Source organism: Anolis carolinensis, unplaced genomic scaffold, assembly GCF_035594765.1.
Source record: "Anolis carolinensis isolate JA03-04 unplaced genomic scaffold, rAnoCar3.1.pri scaffold_15, whole genome shotgun sequence".
Taxonomy (NCBI): Eukaryota; Metazoa; Chordata; class Lepidosauria; order Squamata; family Dactyloidae; genus Anolis; species Anolis carolinensis.
Window position 1 is genome coordinate 7,461,976 of NW_026943826.1, and position 5,218 is coordinate 7,467,193.

The 5,218-nt window shown below is 46.3% G+C and overlaps 1 long non-coding RNA gene across 1 annotated transcript; it reads left to right on the plus strand.

Annotated features, from left to right (window-relative positions):
* Positions 1 to 1,935: 1,935 nt before the first annotated feature.
* LOC134294536 (uncharacterized) lies at positions 1,936 to 4,785 on the plus strand. Its single transcript, XR_010001400.1, has 4 exons — positions 1,936 to 3,111; positions 3,192 to 3,271; positions 3,512 to 4,312; positions 4,393 to 4,785. It is a non-coding gene; the product is annotated as an uncharacterized LOC134294536 (long non-coding RNA).
* The last annotated feature ends 433 nt before the right edge of the window (positions 4,786 to 5,218 follow it).

Here is a 5,218-nt window from a genome sequence, read left to right on the forward strand (position 1 = left end):
AGACCATCTAGATGGTCTTTGGAGGTCTCTTTGCTTGCCTATGGTCTTATGAGACTATCTAGATGGTCTCTGGAAATCTCTTTGTTTACCTATGGTCTTATGAGACTATCTAGATGGCCTTTGGAGATCTCTTTGCTTACCGATGATCTTATGGAACCATCTCGATGGTCTTTGATGGTCTCTTTCCTTACTGATGGTCTTATGAGACTATCTAGATGGCCTTTGGAGGTCTCTTTCCTTACCTATGGTCTTATGAGATCATCTAGATGGTCTTTGGAGGTCTCTTTGCTTACCTATGGTCTTATGAGATTGTCTAGATGGTCTTTGAAGGTCTCTTTCCTTACTGATGGTCTTATGAGATCATCTAGATAGTCTTTGAGGGTCCCTTTCCTTACCTATGGTCTTATGAAACCATCTAGATGGTCTTTGGAGGTCTCTTTCCTTACCGATTGTCTTATGAAACCTTCTAGATAGTCTTTGGAGGTCTCTTTCCTTACCTATGGTCTTATGAAACCATCTAGATGGTCTTTGAAGGTCTCTTTCCTTACTTATGGTCTTAGCAAACCATCTAGATGATCTTTGAAGGTCTCTTTCCTTACCTATGGTCTTAGGAAACCATCTAGATGGTCTTTGAAGGTCTCTTTCCTTACCTATGGTCTTAGGAAACCATCTAGATGGTCTTTGAAGGTCTCTTTCCTTACCTATGGTCTTAGGAAACCATCTAGATTGTCTTTGAAGGTATCTTTCCTTACCTATGGTCTTAGGAAACCATCTAGATGGTCTTTGGACATCTCTTTCCTTACCTATGGTCTTATGAGATCATCTAGATAGTCTTTGGAGGTCTCTTTGCTTACCGATGGTCTTATGAAACCATCTAGATGGTCTTTGAAGGTCTCTTTCCTTACCTATGGTCTTATGAAACCATCTAGATGGTCTTTGGAGGTCTCTTTGCTTACCTATGGTATGAGATTGTCTAGATCAGGGGTCCCCAAACTAAGGCCCTCCAAGGTCATTGACCTGGCCTCTGTCCTAAACTTTAGACTTAGAGTTGACCTAAGTCTGAAACAACTTGAAGGCACACAACAACAACAATCCTAATTTTGGACTATTTCATCATAGTCCGGCCCCCCAACAGTCTGAGGGACTGTGAATCGGCCCTCCACTTAAAAAGTTTGAGGACCCCTGGCTTAGAGTGTGAAAGCTATTGGAAGGATTCAGGACCTTGGAGAACTTCTTTAGAGGTCTTCAGAGGAGATCCATCCCTGGGTCCCTGGGTCCAATGTGCTTGTATTGAGAAATCATTGGCAAGGACGTATAGGCTGCTGTGAGTTTTCCGGGCTGTATGGCCATGTTCCAGAAGCATTCTCCCCTGATGTTTCCCCCACGTCTACGGCAGACATCCTCCGAGGTTGTGAGGTCTATTGGAAACTAGGCAAGTGGGGTTTATATATCCAGGGTGGGAGAAAGAACTCTTGTCTGTTGGAGGAAAGTGTTGAAGACCCCGAAGTGTGGCTGGGTGGCCCGTTCTGAGGTTGGGTGGCCCAATGGCCTGACTCAGCGGATAGCCGCTTCCTCTGTTCTCTCAGCCTCCGTCACTGCCTCTGTGTGGGAAGAGAGCTTGATGTTCAGACCAGGAAAACATGGCTGCTATTCCTGAAATTGTGAAAGGGAGCCCTGAGTCACCGAGTCACCAGGCTGTCACTCAGACGACATGCCTTTTCTTACGCCTCGGAGCTGAAGCATCATCGTTACATAATTGTTGCCGAGCTTTCCTGAGTGACGGCGGCAGGAAACACAGGGTGTCCACGGCGGAGGGAAAGGAGTCTCAGAGCTCCTGGATTGTATTGAAATGACCAAGGCTGGACAGGCATGATAACTGAGCAAAACCAGCTGGGTGGAAGTCCTGACTCAGACTCTGGAAAGCCAGCCACGAAAGCTGTGGGAAGAATCATAGAATCATAAAAGGAAGGAAGAAGGAAGAGAAGCCTCAACCACACATGGCTGAAGATTTGAGTTTCAGTCTGAACTTTCAAGAGATGCAATCAATCCTTACTCCCATCAGCTCCATTTGACTCCCAATTTTGGGAGAAGACCAGAGTATATGTACATCAGTATTATTTTTAAATGTTATCATCTTTGGGTTGATGTATGTTTTCCGGGCTGTATGGCCATGTTCCAGAAGCATTCTCTCCTGACGTTTCGCCCACATCTATGGCAGGCATCCTCTGAGGTTGTGAGGAATATATGTCCATGTTCCAGAAGTATTCTCTCCTGACATTTCGCCCACATCAATGGCAGGCATCCTCAGAGGTTGTGAGGAATATATCTCCATGTTCCAGAAGCATTCTCTCCTGACGTTTTGCCCACATCTATGGCAGGGATCCTCAGAGGTTGTGAGGAATATATGTCCATGTTCCAGAAGTATTCTCTCCTGACGTTTCACCCACATCTATGGCAGGCATCCTCAGAGGTTGTGAGGAATATATGTCCATGTTCCAGAAGTATTCTCTCCTGACGTTTCACCCACATCTATGGCAGGCATCCTCAGAGGTTGTGAGGAATATATGTCCATGTTCCAGAAGTATTCTCTCCTGACGTTTCTCCCACATCTATGGCAGGCATCCTCAGAGGTTGTGAGGAATATATGTCCATGTTCCAGAAGCATTCTCTCCTGACGTTTCTCCCACATCTATGGCAGGCATCCTCAGAGGTTGTGAGGAATATATCTCCATGTTCCAGAAGCATTCTCTCCTGACGTTTCTCCCACATCTATGGCAGGCATCCTCAGAGGTTGTGAGGAATATATGTCCATGTTCCAGAAGTATTCTCTCCTGACGTTTCGCCCACATCTATGGCAGGCATCCTCAGAGGTTGTGAGGAATATATGTCCATGTTCCAGAAGTATTCTCTCCTGACGTTTCGCCCACATCTATGGCAGGCATCCTCAGAGGTTGTGAGGAATATATGTCCATGTTCCAGAAGGATTCTCTCCTGACGTTTCACCCACATCTATGGCAGGCCATCCTCAGAGGTTGTGAGGTATATATAGCCATGTTCCAGAAGTATTCTCTCCTGACGTTTCTCCCACATCTATGGCAGGCATCCTCAGAGGTTGTGAGGTATATATAGCCATGTTCCAGAAGCATTCTCTCCTGACGTTGCGCCCACATCTATGGCAGGCATCCTCAGAGGTTGTGAGGAATATATATCCATGTTCCAGAAGTATTCTCTCCTGACGTTTCTCCCACATCTATGGCAGGCATCCTCAGAGGTTGTGAGGAATATATATCCATGTTCCAGAAGTATTCTCTCCTGACGTTTCGCCCACATCTATGGCAGGCATCCTCAGAGGTTGTGAGGAATATATATCCATGTTCCAGAAGCATTCTCTCCTGACGTTTCGCCCACATCTATGGCAGGCATCCTCTGAGGTTGTGAGGAATATATGTCCATGTTCCAGAAGTATTCTCTCCTGACATTTCGCCCACATCAATGGCAGGCATCCTCAGAGGTTGTGAGGAATATATCTCCATGTTCCAGAAGCATTCTCTCCTGACGTTTTGCCCACATCTATGGCAGGGATCCTCAGAGGTTGTGAGGAATATATGTCCATGTTCCAGAAGTATTCTCTCCTGACGTTTCACCCACATCTATGGCAGGCATCCTCAGAGGTTGTGAGGAATATATGTCCATGTTCCAGAAGTATTCTCTCCTGACGTTTCACCCACATCTATGGCAGGCATCCTCAGAGGTTGTGAGGAATATATGTCCATGTTCCAGAAGTATTCTCTCCTGACGTTTCTCCCACATCTATGGCAGGCATCCTCAGAGGTTGTGAGGAATATATGTCCATGTTCCAGAAGCATTCTCTCCTGACGTTTCTCCCACATCTATGGCAGGCATCCTCAGAGGTTGTGAGGAATATATCTCCATGTTCCAGAAGCATTCTCTCCTGACGTTTCTCCCACATCTATGGCAGGCATCCTCAGAGGTTGTGAGGAATATATGTCCATGTTCCAGAAGTATTCTCTCCTGACGTTTCGCCCACATCTATGGCAGGCATCCTCAGAGGTTGTGAGGAATATATGTCCATGTTCCAGAAGTATTCTCTCCTGACGTTTCGCCCACATCTATGGCAGGCATCCTCAGAGGTTGTGAGGAATATATGTCCATGTTCCAGAAGGATTCTCTCCTGACGTTTCACCCACATCTATGGCAGGCCATCCTCAGAGGTTGTGAGGTATATATAGCCATGTTCCAGAAGTATTCTCTCCTGACGTTTCTCCCACATCTATGGCAGGCATCCTCAGAGGTTGTGAGGTATATATAGCCATGTTCCAGAAGGATTCTCTCCTGACGTTGCGCCCACATCTATGGCAGGCATCCTCAGAGGTTGTGAGGAATATATATCCATGTTCCAGAAGTATTCTCTCCTGACGTTTCTCCCACATCTATGGCAGGCATCCTCAGAGGTTGTGAGGAATATATATCCATGTTCCAGAAGTATTCTCTCCTGACGTTTCGCCCACATCTATGGCAGGCATCCTCAGAGGTTGTGAGGAATATATATCCATGTTCCAGAAGTATTCTCTCCTGACGTTTCTCCCACATCTATGGCAGGCATCCTCAGAGGTTGTGAGGAATATATGTCCATGTTCCAGAAGTATTCTCTCCTGACGTTTCGCCCACATCTATGGCAGGCATCCTCAGAGGTTGTGAGGAATATATGTCCATGTTCCAGAAGTATTCTCTCCTGACGTTTCGCCCACATCTATGGCAGGCATCCTCAGAGGTTGTGAGGTATATATAGCCATGTTCCAGAAGTATTCTCTCCTGACGTTTCTCCCACATCTATGGCAGGCCATCCTCAGAGGTTGTGAGGTATATATAGCCATGTTCCAGAAGTATTCTCTCCTGACGTTTCGCCCACATCTATGGCAGGCATCCTCAGAGGTTGTGAGGAATATATGTCCATGTTCCAGAAGTATTCTCTCCTGACGTTTCGCCCACATCTATGGCAGGCATCCTCAGAGGTTGTGAGGAATATATGTCCATGTTCCAGAAGGATTCTCTCCTGACGTTTCACCCACATCTATGGCAGGCCATCCTCAGAGGTTGTGAGGTATATATAGCCATGTTCCAGAAGTATTCTCTCCTGACGTTTCTCCCACATCTATGGCAGGCATCCTCAGAGGTTGTGAGGTATATATAGCCATGT